Below are 18,424 nucleotides of genomic sequence, written 5' to 3' on the forward strand. Positions count from 1 at the left end.
ACAGTGAGCAGCAAGATTTTGATAGTACCCCTTTTCTAGGTGGGCCACCGGACCCCCAGGTTTTCGAGTAAATTTCTAACGAGAGGCCCTGACCAACCAATTGGCTTTCACATCTCGAGCTAGGACCAAGAATCTCTCATCGACTCCATATCCCCTCCAGTGGATGAGGTATTGGAGAGAATTTCGAACCCCTTGAGAATCCACGATCCTCTGAACCTCATAATCCAAGCCACCGACCGAAACTGGAGAAGGTGGGGATGAGGCAGGTACTACGAAAGGGACAAACTCCTTTAATGGGGATCTATAAAAAACATTAGGGATCCGAAGAGACCGAGGAAGTTTCAATCTAAAAGTCACAGGATTGACTACTTCCAGTGTCTCATAAGGATCAATGAATGTAGTACCAAACTTCGCCAACGGCACTTCAAGTTAAGCAAATCTTATCACCTACCCTTAAGACAGGACCCACCTACCGTTTTCTATCAGCCTTACATTTTTGGAGAATCTAAGTGTTCTTTTGAACCTCCTTCCAGACATTCCCAAGTTTCTGTATGGCAACTTTCATCCCAGATATTCAGAACTAGTCCTAGAAAATTCTCCAAAATGGGGATGACAACCATAGTTACAGATAAATGGCAAGGTTTTACTAGACTGATTGACTTGACTTTTAAAGGCGAACTCAGCGAGAGGTTAGAATGAGGACCAGTCCTCCTGCTGAGCTGCAAAAAAGCACCTTAAAATTTGTTCCAGACTGATTTATCATCTCTGTCTGACCATTGGTTTCATGTTAATAGGAAGAGGAAAATCACAAGTCAGTCTCCAGTTTACTACAAAATGTTCTCCAGAATTTAGAGACAAATTGCGCTCCCCTATCAGACACAATGTTAGGAGTGATCACAGGCAACCTTACAATATGAGAAATAAACAACATGGAAAGTGTAATCCTAACAAACGAACAAAATGAGCTTGTTTGCTGAATCGGTCAACTACCACCCAAATAACAGTTTTCCCACCAGACAGAGGCAGATCTGTGATGAAATACATGGAGAGATGAGTCCACGGTCTTTCTGGAATCAGCAATGGAGTCAATTCGCCAACTGGCTGGTTATGACATACTTTAACGCTTGTGTAAACTTCAAAAGTGGACACAAAATCTTTAATATCATTAAGCATGGATGGCTGTCTAGCAATAGCATTCCATGTAGCTGTGACCCCAAGATGACCACGCAAGTTCAAGGCAGAATCATGAAACTTTTGTAAAAGATGCAATCTTAGATACACATTCACAAATAATTTGGACCCTGGAGTAATGGAGGGAGCCATCAACTGGACTTTATGGATCTCCACTTCCAACTTTGAGGACACCATGGAAATCACTATGCTCTGAGGAAGAATGGAAGATGGAGGTTATGTAGGAGAAACTGAATCAAGGGAGATAATTTGTCAGCTTTCACATTCTTGGACCCTGGCATGAATGTGATAGAGAAATTAAACCTAGAGAAAAACAGGGATCATCTGACCTGTCTGGGGGTTAATTGTTTAGCTGATTCAATGTGAATTAGATTCCTATGTTCAGTGACCACAGTAACTTGATGAACTGCCCCTTTATGAACTGCCCCAGACCTCTGAAGCATCCACCTGCACAATGAAAGGCTCTTGGAGATCGGGCTGAATGAGAAAAGGAGCAAACATTAAACACTTTTAATCTTTCAAAAGCCCTAATAGCATCTGGGGACAAAAACCTTGAGATCTGCCCCCTTACGATTAAGGTCAGTAAGAGGTTTAGCAACCTGAGAAAAATCCTTAAGGTGGACAGCACTTTCCCAGGGTCCATCTCAAACCATTCGGCTAACAAAATAAACCCCAGAAATGAAATTTCCTGAACTGAAAACACATTTTCTCTAATTTAGCAAGCAAAGAGTCGTGCCTAAACCTTTGTAAAACTACAAGGACATGTTTCTGGTGAGAGTCCAAATCAGGTGAGAAAATTTGAATATTATCCAGGTAAATGACAACAAATCTTTCAATGCAATTAGAAAAAATACCATTCATAAAATTTTGAAATACAGCAGGTGCACTGGGTATCCCAAATATGCCCTCAGATGTTAAAAACACCATTTTCCACTTATCATTCTTCCAGATGCGGAACAAATTGTAAGGTCCCTTAAGGTCAAGTTTAGAAAACCATTTAGCCTCCATTAGCTAATTATATACTACTAGATTGTGGCCCGATTCTAACGCATCGGGTATTCTAGAATATGCATGTCCCCGTAGTATATGGACAATGATGATTCCAGAATTCGCGGCAGACTGTGCCCGTCGCTGATTGGTCGAGGCAACCTTTATGACATCATCGTCGCCATGGCAACCATTATGACATCTACGTCGATACTGTGCCCTTCGCTGAGACGTGGGATTTCCATTATGACATCATCGTCGCCATGCTGTGCCTGTCTCTGATTGGTCGAGGCCTGGCGGCCTCGACCAATCAGAGATGCGGGATTTCCAGGACAGACAGACAGACAGACAGACAGACGGAAAAACCCTTAGACAATTATATATATAGATAGGTCGGAGATGAGTCGAAGTGGATATGTATTCTTAACCGTTATTTTGTTCAGTTCTCAAAAATTGAGGCAAGGACGGAGACCCCCATCTTTTTTTCTTACAAAGAAAAATCCAGCAGCTACAGGGGAAGAGGCAGGACAGATATGACTCTATCGTAAACGTTCGTTAACATAAGTCTTTCATGGCGGTTCATTCAGGCTTCAACAAATTGTAAAGGCGAGACCTCCTCGACAATCACCAAGACTAGGGTGTTCTCATGACAGCGTTCTTGCCTGATGACGAGTTGGGCAATTTTTGATAAAATGTCCAGCGAGACAGAGACCAAGATGGTGCCAACGTTTTCTTTCCACAGCATGAGCAGTCAACATAGGTAAAAAAAAACTACAGTGCATCAATAATTTTACAAACAGTGCTCTAAAAATGGTAACTACATTGCAAAGCCAAGGGTATCTTTAGGTTGTCTAAATACCTTAGATGGGTGTGCCTGAAAAATACAGCCTTTGTTATAAAAATTATTGTCATGACTCATGAGGCCTACCTTAGTTGAAGTGGACAAACTACATTGAGGTGGACCTAAAACATTGGTGATTCCATATTATCAGGGCTCAGTTTCAAGGGGTTGGTAAAAAGCGATAGTTCAGGCATTTAATATTTAAGAAATATCTTTTAGATGATTGGGCGCTAACTGAGGCTTCAAGAAGCTGTTGCCATCATTAGCAGAGGATCCAAAAGGAAGACACTGGTGGTAAACAGGAGGCCAGGCACAGAAGATCCAAATCAAAGAGTAGCAACAAACAGGTCACCCTGACAGGAAAACACCAGAGGAGAGCGAGCACTGAGGGCCAAATATGGATTCACCTAGTGATAACATGATCAGAGATTAGAGACTTCATTAAATTTATTTAAGGGGAACATGTAATTATAAAATGACCTACTGTTTAAATCACATTTTTATGTTTTATTATATGTTTTCAAATTATTATCAATTTTTTTTAGACTCAATCCGCTCTACACATATTCAGTTAGGAATAGTGACACGGCGCCTATATCAGACCATAATCCAGGGCATGTCCAGTGTAGATTGAAATTGCAGTGGTGACCGGATCCCACACTTGCGTGAAAGTTTATCATCCCTAATGCATGGTATTCAATGAATTAAAAAGTAACCTTCATTTATTTATTTATTTTTCATTAATCAATAGTACACATAAAAATAAGAAACTTTTGAATCTTCTTTGCTTCTTTCTTTTTACTGGACTGATCTTTCATGTTCAAAATTCTCAATTTACAGGTAAAATCTCTCTTCAGTAAATACAGATTTTCCCATTTCTGAAATAGGATATGATAGTTGGTGCAAATAAGGTTCTATGGAGAAGGAAGTGGGCAGGAGGAGAGTGGAGCTGTACCTGACTTTTCAGGAGAATTTGCAGAAGAATGCCTGTGACTTCCTCGAAGTCACAGGCATTCTGCTGCAAGTTCTCCTGAAACGTCAGTTACACTTTAAACACTTCAGGTTATCTTCTGACAATTTATTCCCTTTAATAACCCTTACAGTTCTGGATAATTACCCCCCACATACCATCTAAAAAAATCACAGTATATTGCATCAAATACACCTTGACTATCTCCCCCCATTTTCTGCATCATGGATATTACTTGTCATTAGCCTATCTTTTTAACCACCAATTTTTTTACATTTTATTTTTTTATTATTAGACTGTGGATTAGAGCTTATTTTTCAGAAATAAAGAGTTCCAGCTCCAACTAGATTCCTTTCTTCATGTGACCTATTTCAAGGATCCCAAGCAGTATATGATAGTCTGTATACAAAATCAACCTCCGGAGGCTTCATCAGCTAGCAATATGAGCAAAGTAATTATACTAAACACTAGCGAGTTACAACATTGTATTCTGCTGGTAACAGCCCCCGAACATTCCAATTACAGCCAATATCCCAGCAAATCTCTATAGAGCACTTTGTAGTAAAAGCTGCCATTTATGACCCATAATTTCCAGTGTTAACCCATTGAGAGCTACTTCATAGTACTGGAATAATATTAACTTAAAGGGAAGGTGCCATCAAAAAAAAATTTTTTACAGCAATTGTAAAAATGTAAAGAATTAATGTTTAAATTTTCTTAAAAAATATTTTCATTTGTTTATAATTTAGTAAAATATGAAAAATAATTTGAAAAGTTTTGGAATTTCCACTTTTAAACACTAGGGGGAGCAGCTGCTGAAATTTCAGAAAAACCTAGTGTACAACTAGCTCACATTACTGCACTGCAGTAATTATGGGCGGAGTCTGCTGACGTGTGTGATGTCTCCTCTCCTTCCATGTGTTTGCTAAGGGATGAGAGGATTCAGGAACCCAGTGAGCAGCCATTTTGTTGGTGACTGCAGAGTAAGGCTGCCGTCACACTAGCAGTATTTGGTCAGTATTTTACCTCAGTATGTGTAAGCCAAAACCAGGAGTGGAACAAATAGAGGAAAAGTATAATAGAAACATATGCACCACTTCTGCAGTTATCACCCACTCCTGGTTTTTGCTTACAAATACTGAGGTAAAATACTGACCAAATACTGAATGTGTGACGGCAGCCTTATACTGACAAGTAGACAGTCACCGAGGATGGCAGGCAGCAAGGATTCTGGGAGATATGTGGTGGAGGGAGCAGGGTGACAGCAGCACAGAGTATTTCAGGAGAGCAGTGTGCTGGTCCATGGGGGGCACCCTGTTCAGTGCGCGGAGCAGCCAGGGATTGTACATAGAGCGCTGTCTTTTATACACATGGATGGACCGTCTGCTCCTCAGAAATCCAGGAAACATTTATGCGGATTGATGGCCTGTTCTGATCCAGACATTGCATGCAAAGACCCCATTCCCCTCCTCACATCCTGTCTTCTCCATCCTGTCCTGGCGATGTGTGAAAGTGAGACGACAGGCGCAGTCCGGGGTGACGCTGGGGGAAATGTAGCCATATAGTAATGATAAAAATGAGACCCCTCTCTTCAGCTGCCTCACCAGCCCTGACTGCACCTAACTGGAGGTCATGCTGCCCCCTCTATTACCCCAGACCCGCGTGCCGGTGCTCAGCCAGAACCACCGTAGAATGGGTCCACTTTCTGAAGATAATACTGCCATAGTGTTCTCACATAATGCCACCATATAGATCACACATAATACCGCCATATACATCACACACAATACTATCAAATAGATCACACAATACTGTCATACAGTTCTCACATACCACCATATAGATCACACATAATACCGCCATATAATTCTCACCTAGTACTTCCACATAGATCACACATAATCCCACAATATAGTTCTCATATACCACCGTCATATAGTTTTTACATCATTCCACAACACTGATCAAACATAATATTGCCATATAGATCACATATAATACCGTCACATAGATCACACAATACTTGGTGGCATAATGTGTGATATTATATATATATATTATAATATCCCGGCATAATGTGTGGTCTTTATGGGAGTATTATGTGATATATACACTCACCGGCCACTTTATTAGGTACACCATGCTAGTAACGGGTTGGACCCCCTTTTGCCTTCAGAACTGCCTCAATTCTTCGTGGCATAGATTCAACAAGGTGCTGGAAGCATTCCTCAGAGATTTTGGTCCATATTGACATGATGGCATCACACAGTTGCCGCAGATTTGTCGGCTGCACATCCCAAAGATGCTCCATACAAGGCAGGATGGATCCATGCTTTCATGTTGTTTACGCCAAATTCTGACCCTACCATCCGAATGTCGCAGCAGAAATCGAGACTCATCAGACCAAGCAACGTTTTTCCAATCTTCTACTGTCCAATTTCGATGAGCTTGTACAAATTGTAGCCTCAGTTTCCTGTTCTTAGCTGAAAGGAGTGGTACCCGGTGTGGTCTTCTGCTGCTGTAGCCCATCTGCTTCAAAGTTCGACGCACTGTGCATTCAGAGATGCTCTTAGGCCTACCTTGGTTGTAACGGGTGGCGATTTGAGTCACTGTTGCCTTTCTATCAGCTCGAACCAGTCTGCCCATTCTCCTCTGACCTCTGGCATCAACAAGGCATTTCCGCCCACAGAACTGCCGCTCACTGGATTTTTTTTCTTTTTCGGACCATTCTCTGTAAACCCTAGAGATGGTTGTGCGTGAAAATCCCAGTAGATCAGCAGTTTCTGAAATACTCAGACCAGCCCTTCTGGCACCAACAACCATGCCACGTTCAAAGGCACTCAAATCACCTTTCTTCCCCATACTGATGCTCGGTTTGAACTGCAGGAGATTGTCTTGACCATGTCTACATGCCTAAATGCACTGAGTTGCCGCCATGTGATTGGCTGATTAGAAATTAAGTGTTAACAAGAAGTTGGACAGGTGTACCTAATAAAGTGGCCAGTGAGTGTATATATATATATATATATATATATATATATATATATATATATATATACAGTGGGGCAAAAAAGTATTTAGTCATTCAGCAATAGTGCAAGTTCCACCACTTAAAAAGATGAGAGGCGTCTGTAATTTACATCATAGGTAGACCTCAACTTTGGGAGACAAACTGAGAAAAAAAAACCCAGAAAATCACATTGTCTGTTTTTTTATCATTTTATTTGCATATTATGGTGGAAAATAAGTATTTGGTCAGAACCAAAATTTCATCTCAATACTTTGTAATATATCCTTTGTTGGCAATGACAGAGGTCAAACGTTTTCTGTAAGTCTTCACAAGGTTGCCACACACTGTTGTTGGTATGTTGGCCCATTCCTCCATGCAGATCTCCTCTAGAGCAGTGATGTTTTTGGCTTTTCGCTTGGCAACACGGACTTTCAACTCCCTCCAAAGGTTTTCTATAGGGTTGAGATCTGGAGACTGGCTAGGCCACTCCAGGACCTTGAAATGCTTCTTACGAAGCCACTCCTTCTTTGCCCTGGCGGTGTGCTTTGGATCATTGTCATGTTGAAAGACCCAGGCACGTTTCATCTTCAATGCCCTTGCTGATGGAAGGAGGTTTGCACTCAAAATCTCACGATACATGGCCCCATTCATTCTTTCATGTACCTGGATCAGTCGTCCTGGCCCCTTTGCAGAGAAACAGCCCAAAAGCATGATGTTTCCACCACCATGCTTTACAGTAGGTATGGTGTTTGATGGATGCAACTCAGTATTCTTTTTCCTCCAAACACGACAAGTTGTGTTTCTACCAAACAGTTCCAGTTTGGTTTCATCAGACCATAGGACATTCTCCCAAAACTCCTCTGGATCATCCAAATGCTCTCTAGCAAACTTCAGAAGGGCCCGGACATGTACTGGCTTAAGCAGTGGGACACGACTGGCACTGCAGGATCTGAGTCCATGGTGGCGTAGTGTGTTACTTATGGTAGGCCTTGTTACATTGGTCCCAGCTCTCTGCAGTTCATTCACTAGGTCCCCCCGCGTGGTTCTGGGATTTTTGCTCACCGTTCTTGTGATCATTCTGACCCCACGGGGTGGGATTTTGCGTGGAGCCCCAGATCGAGGGAGATTATCAGTGGTCTTGAATGTCTTCCATTTTCTAATTATTGCTCCCACTGTTGATTTCTTCACTCCAAGCTGGTTGGCTATTGCAGATTCAGTCTTCCCAGCCTGGTGCAGGGCTACAATTTTGTTTCTGGTGTCCTTTGACAGCTCTTTGGTCTTCACCATAGTGGAGTTTGGAGTCAGACTGTTTGAGGGTGTGCACAGGTGTCTTTTTATACTGATAACAAGTTTAAGCAGGTGCCATTACTACAGGTAATGAGTGGAGGAAAGAGGAGACTCTTAAAGAAGAAGTTACAGGTCTGTGAGAGCCAGAAATCTTGATTGTTTGTTTCTGACCAAATACTTATTTTCCACCATAATATGCAAATAAAATGATAAAAAAACAGACAATGTGATTTTCTGTATTTTTTTTTCTCAGTTTGTCTCCCATAGTTGAGGTCTACCTATGATGTAAATTACAGACGCCTCTCATCTTTTTAAGTGGTGGAACTTGCACTATTGCTGAATGACTAAATACTTTTTTGCCCCACTGTATATATATATATATATATATATATATATATATATATATATATATATATATGCATTATACGTGATCCATATGGTATTGTGCTGCTCTAGGGAGGTGAGAGACGTATGGTGGAAGGAGCAGGGTGACAGGAGCACAGTATTTCAGAAGAGCAGTGTACTGGTCTGTGGGTGGGAGGGTGTGCTCACTCACACGCTCGCAACTGTATACTTATAGCCTTTACTGGCTATTAAAATGGGGGACACCCCTCAAAAAAAGACGTGGGGCCCCCTATAATTAATAACCATGAAATATTATGCAGACAGCTGCGGGCTTACATTAATAGCCTAGGAAGGGGCCATGGATACTGTCCCCCCCCAGGCTAAAAACATCAGCTCTCAGCTGCCTTTTACATGCGCCTTTTCTGGCGCTTTGCCTGGCAATTTCCACTTACCCTGTAGCGGTAGCAAGTGGGGTTCATATTTGTGGGGTTAATGTCACCTTCATATTGTCCGGTGACATCAAGCCCACGGCTTAGTAATGGAGAGGCGTCCATAAGGCACCCATCCATTACTAATCCTATAGTTGTATTGTAAATAAAGACTCGGCCAGAATAAAGTCCTTTATTAATCTTTTTTAAACCATACCGAACGCATAATCCTCGACTCCCACATCTCCCACAACAAAAATAATAAACCACAATGGGAAAAGACACGCAGGGGGGAGAGTGCATAGGAGAGGATTAGATACTGACTGCTGAGCCGTGTATCTAATCCTGGCCTGTGTGATACCGACAGCTGAGCCATGTATCTAATCCTGTCCTGTGTGATACTGACTGCTGAGGACACAGTACACGGGACAGGATTAGCTACAAAGGACTAGATTAGCTACACAGGACAGAGGTAGCAGTGGTATACAGAGGCAGGCAGGCAGGGGTATACAGAGGCAGGCAGGCAGGGGTATACAGAGGCAGGGGTATACAGAGGCAGGCAGGCAGTGGTATACAGAGGCAGGCAGGCAGTGGTATACAGAGGCAGGCAGGCAGTGGTATACAGAGGCAGGCAGGCAGTGGTATACAGAGGCAGGCAGTGGTATACAGAGGCAGGCAGGCAGTGGTATACAGAGGCAGGCAGGCAGTGGTATACAGAGGCAGGCAGGCAGGGGTATACAGAGGCAGGCAGGGGTATACAGAGGCAGGCAGGCAGTGGTATACAAAGGCAGGCAGGGGTATACAGAGGCAGGCAGGCAGGGGTATACAGAGGCAGGCAGGCAGGGGTATACAGAGGCAGGCAGGCAGGGGCATACAGAGGCAGGCAGGGGTATACAGAGGCAGGCAGGCAGTGGTATATAGGGGCAGGCAGGCAGGGGTATACAGAGGCAGGCAGGCAGTGGTATACAGAGGCAGGCAGGCAGTGGTATACAGAGGCAGGCAGGCAGTGGTATACAGAGGCAGGCAGGCAGTGGTATATAGGGGCAGGCAGGCAGGGGTATACAGAGGCAGGCAGGCAGTGGTATACAGAGGCAGGCAGGCAGTGGTATACAGAGGCAGGCAGTGGTATACAGAGGCAGGCAGGCAGTGGTATACAGAGGCAGGCAGACAGGGGTATATAGGGGCAGGCAGTGGTATACAGAGGCAGGCAGGCAGTGGTATACAGAGGCAGGCAGCAGTGGTATACAGAGGCAGGCAGGCAGTGGTATACAGAGGCAGGCAGTGGTATACAGAGGCAGGCAGGCAGGGGTATACAGAGGCAGGCAGTGGTATAGAGGCAGGCAGTGGTATACAGAGGCAGGCAGTGGTATACAGAGGCAGGCAGGCAGTGGTATACAGAGGCAGGCAGGCAGGGGTATACAGAGGCAGGCAGGCAGGGGTATACAGAGGCAGGCAGGCAGTGGTATACAGAGGCAGGCAGGCAGTGGTATACAGAGGCAGGCAGTGGTATACAGAGGCAGGCAGGCAGGGGTATACAGAGGCAGGCAGTGGTATACAGAGGCAGGCAGTGGTATACAGAGGCAGGCAGTGGTATAGAGGCAGGCAGTGGTATACAGAGGCAGGCAGTGGTATACAGAGGCAGGCAGGCAGTGGTATACAGAGGCAGGCAGTGGTATACAGAGGCAGGCAGTGGTATACAGAGGCAGGCAGGCAGTGGTATACAGAGGCAGGCAGGGGTATACAGAGGCAGGCAGGCAGTGGTATACAGAGGCAGGCAGGCAGTGGTATACAGAGGCAGGCAGTGGTATACAGAGGCAGGCAGGCAGTGGTATACAGAGGCAGGCAGGGGTATACAGAGGCAGGCAGCAGTGGTATATAGGGGCAGGCAGTGCTAGGTGGTATATAGGGGCTGGTAGCAGTGGTAGATGCGTAAGAAAATAAAAACCCTGTACTTACCTTCCATCCTCTCTCAGGAAATGCTGAGTCATGTTCAGGGCAGAGCAGTGTGACATCTCCCTGCTCTGCTCTGAACAGGTCGGTAGTAAGCAGTGATTGCAGCATGTACTGTAATACTAAGTACAGGCTGCAATCACAGCTCCTTGCTGCAGATACTCACCTCGGACCCTCGCTTCCCAGCAGCAGCTCCTGTCATCGCACGCACTGAGCTGTGTGTGCGATGGCAGAGGGAAATAAACAAAATGGCCGCGATCTCCTCTCACAGCTGTGACGCGGCAGCTCATTGGGCGTGGCCAAGTCACAGCTGAGAGGCAGGAGATGCGGTCGGAGCCCGACCGTTGGCTCCTATGTACATGGCTGCCGTAAGTGAGGACTGCAAGTGTCGTGCCCAGACACTTACACCCACACTAATGAAAATGGCGGCCTCCAGTGGTGAAAGTAAAAGTGAATAAATAAAAAAGTATGAAAGAGGTACATTTACTTTTGTATTGAAAATAATTGATTATATAATCAATAATTATTAATACAAAAACTAAAATCACGGCACCCTCCCTTTAATAACTAGAGTTGATATCAATATAGCTGACCTAATTAAAAAAGAAAATGTGAACAAGTGTATTCTTTTTATACTTAGTCAGGGAATATTTTGCATCATACTTTCCGTACGTTACTTACTTATTAGAATTGTCGTAGCTGTTTTCGCTCTGACCCAGAGTCAGATAGCCAGATCACCAGTGAGGCCAAATTGTGGAATTACGCCCTTAATTGAAAAGCGCGCTGGGAGAAGAAGAAAGCTGCACAGATGTTGTGAGCAAAATCACTTTATCTGATCTAGTGGAGCAAGTGGCAGTATTTTATACCATTTACAACAAAGGAAACTCAATCTAATTCATGTAGCAAAGTTACCCTGGGTCATGCTGACCTTTATTTCCCACATACCCAGCACATGCTGTGGCTGACTATTGAGAACATATCTGATAAGAAGTATAGTCTCCTTGACTAGACTACTGCATCATGACTAAACACATTCTAGCAAAAGGCAAATTAAAGGCAAAACAGTAACCCTTCTATATCAATTTCCCCCTTTTGTAAATGGTATAACCTCTGCCACAGGGTCAGCTTATGTCCACAAAGAAGCTACTGTCTCAAGGGTCTAGTACCCATAAGGGGGCTTTCTACCTGCTTCGCCCATCCACCTTCAGTGTGGACACTCACTTCCCCAGTCAGCAGTAGTTATCTCGGGTCTATGATACACTATGGAAGGCTCAGCCTTACATTCCTTCCTTACACATACACTATTCAATAAACAAAACAATAAAATTTGCATGCAAGTCTGTAAAATACTAAAAAATTCATCCGGCTAGTCGACTAAACAAATTGGCAGGATTTAGTCTCTGTACTGTATTTGTCTCATTAAGAACCTCAAGGTACCTAGAAAATCTGAGTCCAAGTCTCCTTGTGTATGCAGTGTGGTGTTAATACCTTCCTTGGCTCCAGGCGTAAGGCTAAGTACAGCACAGTCCTTGCAGATACGGGGGCTGTGTGTACAGATCCATAAGTCTTTTGGTTTTCGTCCTTCCACGTCCTTTATAAGAAAAGTTGAAGATGAATATGTGTGCACTACTAATGGTGGTGCTCAGGTAGGTTCCCACACCTCGTGATAATAAATAGAAGAACCTGGCATTCAACTTAATGCTTAGTGAGAAGTTTATTTGTAATACCAACAAACGTTTCGGTCCCCAAGTTCGGGACCTTCATCAGTTACGTACTGGTAGACTTTTTGAAGAAAGGGGGCCAAGAAGAAAACAAACTGCGTCTGTGTGCAGGGCGGTTACCTGGTATAAGGTGTGTCTGGGCCAGAAGCACACGACATGCACTTAGCTTTAAGCGCATTCCTATACAGCCTTACACCAGGTAACCGCCCTGCACACAGATGCAGTTTGTTTTCTTCTTGGCCCCCTTTCTTCCAAAAGTCTACCAGTACGTAATTGATGAAGGTCCCGAACTTGGGGACCGAAACGTTTGTTGGTACTACAAATAAACTTCTAAGCATTAAGTTGAGTGCCAGGTTCTTCTTTATAAGAAAAGCATGATGCTGAATAAGTTTGTTGTGGCTGTGAACATTTAAAAGTTTATCCAGTGTCTCTGTGGAGTGCAATAACCCTGCCACTACCAAAAAGGTGATTAGGAGAACAGTCATTCTGCTGGTGAAAAGATTTTTTTGCCGTGACTGGCATGGATCCAGGTGGGCTTTCCCTCAAGTTTCACTGAGGTGAATGTGGTCAGCTGGACTTTAAAACAGGCCGTCAAATTGTGGATCTAGGCTCCTTCTCACGTGTCTGTGTATGACCACCCAATCACCTGAATTCAGCTGATGTACGTCTGCACTGGCATTAGGATCTGGAATGGATGAGAACACATATTTATGCACCACATTAAGTCTTTTCTGCAAGGCCTGGACATAGGCTGTCATAGCACCGTGTTGCATTTGTAGCACCTGTGGGAAGTACAGATCAGTCTTTGGCGCACTACCAAACAGGATTTCAAAAGGAGTCAAAACTGTCTTTCTATTTAGAGTGTGTCTGACTGAAAAGAGTGCAAGAGGCAAGCACTCTACCCAGCTCTTTCCTGTATCTGCCATAGCTTTTTGAAGTTTCAGTTTAAGTGTCCCGTTTAGTCTTTCCACTTTCCCACTACCTTGTGGTCTACATGGTGTATGGTATGTTTGCTGTATTCCCAGGGCCTGCATCATTTCCCTCATTATTTCTCCTGTGAAGTGTGTACCACTATCGCTTTCTATGGTTTCTGGGACACCATACCTGCAGATCTGTTCTTTCATCAGTTTGTCTGCAGTCGTTTTACATTTGCACAATTTACCAGATAGGCCTCCGGCCAACCAGAGAAGAGATCTACACATACTAGGACATTTTTCATACGCTCCTACCTTGGGTAGCTGTATGTAGTCAGTCTGCAGTCTCTGAAATGGGTAGAGAGGCCTAGGTGTCGCTTTCTTGGGGACTTTTTCTGTTTTACCTGGGTTGTGCTGTGCACAGATGAGGCATGACTGTATGAGTTTCGTGGCTGCGTAACTGAAACCAGGAGCGATCCAGAAGGCATTTACCATGGTACACATGTGACATTTTGAGGTGTGAGTGGGGCCATGTGTTGCTTGCGCTATGATTGGGAACAGGGACCTTGGTAGGTACAATTTATCCTTATTCTCCCATACTCCATTTGAGTTCAGCTCAGCTCCCATTCTCCCCCAGTGTTCCTTCTCTGTTTGGGCAGCTGGAGGGATTTCAGGACATCTAGGCTCAGTGTAGCTGGAATATGCTGATTTCCCGCCACCGTCCTCTGCTCCCTAGGCCACCTTGCTGCTACTTTAGCAGCCTCATCCGCCCTTCTGTTGCCCTCTACCTCCACGGAGTCACCGTGCTCCTAAATTAAATCCATAGATTGGGCTGGAAATTTTTAATCCAACTCCACACCATGCACCCAAATATTTTCACTTGCAAAGAAGCAATTCCACTAAAGTTGTTATCCTCTTAATTACAGTCATATTATATAGCACTGTGTACTTACAATTGCTAGTTTTGCCTTTTTTCCAAGTTAATTTTTCTCTTTTCCATTAGGTCTATGACATCACGTCATTAAAAAACAGACTAGTTGAATCCTTCTAAGCACTATGTAGAATCAGGAGGTCAATTTTCCCTGCATGCTCAACTCCTCACCCTGCTAGGAACTTTTTCAGAGTCACAGGATTGTAGTTTTAATGATGACTCATACAGGTAAAATATAGCTTAAAAGGATTCTTCATCAAGTGATGTTGTAGACCTAATGCAAAAGAGAAAAATTAACTGGATAGAAAGGCAAAATGAGCAATTGTAAGTACACAGTGCTATAGAATATGATGACTGCAATATATTAAGAAAAGACAAACTTTGATGGGAATGCCTTTTTACTTTCTTGTTTATAAACTCATAGAATCATAGGACGCTAGAGTTGGAAGGCACCATCAGGGTCATCATGTCCAACCCCCTGTTCAACACAGGATTCACTAAACCTGTGCGCATTTTTCCAAAAATCCTCTCTGTGTTTACTCAGCACACGTGTATGTGGAAGTAGTGTGCCTACAATCAATTTTTTCTACTCTGCACCTGTGTCTGTGGGAGTAATGTGCCTAACCAATTTTTTTCTACTCTGCACCTGTATCTGTGGGAGTAGTGTGCCTAATCAATTTTTTCTACTTTGCACCTGTGTCTGACCAATTTTTTATACTCTGCACTAGTGTCTATCCAAGTAGGGTGCCTAACCAAAGTTTTATACTCTGCACCTGTTTCTGTGGCGGTACTGTGTGTAAAAACAAATTGCTCTGCTCTGCACCCCTGTCCATGGGAGTACCGTGCATAAAAACAAATTTTAAATAGTCTGAACCCTTGTTTGTGGGAATAGTGTGTGTATTTTTTTTTTTTAATAATCTGCATCAGTGTCTGTGGAATCAATGTGCATAAAACATATTTTTTCTACTCTGCCACTGTGTCTATGGGAATATTTTGTGTAAAAACAAAATGATCTACTGTGCACCTGTGTCTGTGGGAGAAGGGTGCACACTTTTAAAAAATCTAATCTACACAGCTTACAATGATAAAAACAGCTGAATTTGGTATTCTTGACCTGAATTGCAGGCAGTGAATCCAGAAGCAGATTATGAACAGTACAGAGCAAAAGTTTGGACACACTTTCTCATTTAAAGATCCTTCTCATTTAAAGATTTTTCTGTATTTTCATGACTATGAAAATTGTAAATTTACACTGAAGGCATCAAAACTATGAATTAACACATGCGGAATTATATACTTAACAAAAAAGTGTGAAACAACTGAAAATATGTCTTATATTCTAGGTTCTTCAAAGTAGCCACCTTTTGCTTTGATGACTGCTTTGCACACTCTTGGCATTCTCTTGATGAGCTTCAAGAGGTAGTCACCGGAAATGGTTTTCACTTCACAGGTGTGCCCTGTCAGGTTTAATAAGTGGGATTTCTTGCCTTATAAATGGGGTTGGGACCATCAGTTGTGTTGAGCAGAAGTCTGTTGGATACACAGCTGATAGTCCTACTGAATAAACTTAAAATTTGTATTATGGAAAAAAAAAGCAGCTAAGTAAAGAAAAACAAGTGGCCATCATTACTTTAAGAAATGAAGGTCAGTCATTTCGAAAAATTGGGAAAACTTTGAAAGTGTCCCCAAGTGCTGTTGCAAAAACCATCAAGCGCTACAATGAAACTGGCTCACATGAGGACCGCCCCAGGAAAAGAAGACCAAGAGTCATCTCTGCTTCTGAGGATAATTTTATCCAAATCACCAGCCTTAGAAATCGCAGGTTAACAGCAGCTCAGATTAGAGACCAGGTCAATGCTACACAGAGTTCTAGCAGCAGACACATCTCTATAACAACTTTTATGAGGAGACTTTGTGCAGCAGGCCTTCATGGTAAAATAGCTGCTAGGAAACCACTGCTAAGGACAGTCAACAAGCAGAAGAGACTCGCTTGGGCTAAAGAACACAAGGAATGGACATTAGACCAGTGGAAATCTGTGCTTTGGTCTGATGAGTCCAAATTTGAAATCTTTGGTTCCAACCACCGTGTCTTTGTGCGACGCAGAAAAGGTGAACAGATGGACTCTACATGCCTGGTTCCCACCGTGAAGCATGGAGGAGGAGGTGTGATGGTGTGAAGGTGCTTTGCTGGTGACACTGTTGGGGATTTATTCAAAATTGAAGGCATACTGAACCAGCATGGCTACCACAGCATCTTGCAGCGGCATGCTATTCCATCCGGTTTGCATTTAGTTGGATCATCATTTATTTTTCAACAGGGCAATGACCCCAAACACACCTCCAGGCTGTGTAAGGGCTATTTAACCAAGAAGGAGAGTGATGGGGTGCTACGCCAGATGACCTGGCCTGCACAGTCACCAGACCTGAACCCAATCGAGATGGTTTGGGGTGAGCTGGACCGCAGAGTGAAGGCAAAAGGGCCAACAAGTGCTAAGCATCTCTGGGAACTCCTTCAAGATTGTTGGAAGACCATTCCCGGTGACTACCTCTTGAAGCTCATCAAGAGAATGCCAAGAGTGTGCAAAGCAGTCATCAAAGCAAAAGGTGGCTACTTTGAAGAACCTAGAATATAAGACATAATTTCAGTTGTTTCACACTTTTTTTGTTAAGTATATAATTCCACATGTTGTAATTCATAGTTTTGATGCCTTCAGTGCGAATTTACAATTTTCATAGTCATAATCCCATAAGAAAATGTAATAAAAATGTAATGCTTAGTTTGTGTTCACATGTAGAGTAAATGTTGCATTTTTTTCTACTGCTTTTTTTGTGCAGATGTCCTCACCACACAACGCAATAACAATCTTCTCTGATTAGTGCGTGCTTGCTGCGCTTCTTTTCTGCCTGTTATCGCCATATTTAATGCATTTTTGATGAAGATGTGAATCCAAGTTTTTAGTGGTTTTTCAATAATACAGAAAAGTGTTGATTCTGCGCTTAAAACTGCAAATGCGTTTTTTTGTGTGCGTTTTTTTCAGAAGAAGCTTATAGAGGAAAAATGCATCAAAACCTACAGAGTACAACAGCGTCTTTAGACGAATCGAGGGTGGAGATTTCATGAAATCACATCCACTTTGCCTTGACCATGTTCACATGTAGCATAAATGCTGCGTTTTTATGCTGCTTAATTTTTTTTTTTTTGCACAGAAATTCTGCTGCATTTAACGGTCCAAGCAAAATGACCCGGGAATCCATCCGCTCAGCTCTAGTCCCCACTGTCCCGGATGCAGCAGACAGTCCTGGATTTGGGTCTACGCCATGCAGGGTCGGGCGTCTGCTGAATGTCCCTCACTGCCAGCGTCCCTCTGACAACGCCTCCTGTCAGGGGAGAAGGGGTAAATCGGCGTGGATCGAGGTATGGCCAAAATTTGCCGCAAAATTTGTCCCTCTTTCTAATCTTCAAAAGTTGGAAGATATGGTTTTTGGGGCAAATTGTAAGCAGGTTTTTTTAATGCATATTTTAGTACAGGAAAGCTTTGTCCTGCTTTAAAAAAACAACCTCTTTTACATTTTTATGCAAAAAGAAATGCAGACTTCAACAGCATCTTTTTATGAAATCACATTCACGTTCCTTAGGGCTGTCCCACACGTCCAGATAATTCCGGTACCGGAATAAATCGGTACCGGAGTTATCCGTGTCCGTGTGCCTGGGAACTCACGGAGGCCATACCTGCGGCACACGTGTGCCGCCCGTATGGCGAGTGGGTACCACACGGAGCGTGTGGTACCCACTCTGCATGGTGCTGAAGCTGCGATTCATATCATCCCTGCAGCAACGTTTGCTGCAGG

General features: G+C 43.4%; 1 protein-coding gene across 2 annotated transcripts in view; it reads left to right on the forward strand.

Annotated features, from left to right (window-relative positions):
* The window catches only part of LOC143770159 (beta-2-glycoprotein 1-like), a 129,534-nt gene that overhangs the window by 80,886 nt on the left and 30,224 nt on the right, over positions 1–18,424 (forward strand). The window lies entirely within an intron of this gene.

Source organism: Ranitomeya variabilis, chromosome 4, assembly GCF_051348905.1.
Source record: "Ranitomeya variabilis isolate aRanVar5 chromosome 4, aRanVar5.hap1, whole genome shotgun sequence".
Taxonomy (NCBI): Eukaryota; Metazoa; Chordata; class Amphibia; order Anura; family Dendrobatidae; genus Ranitomeya; species Ranitomeya variabilis.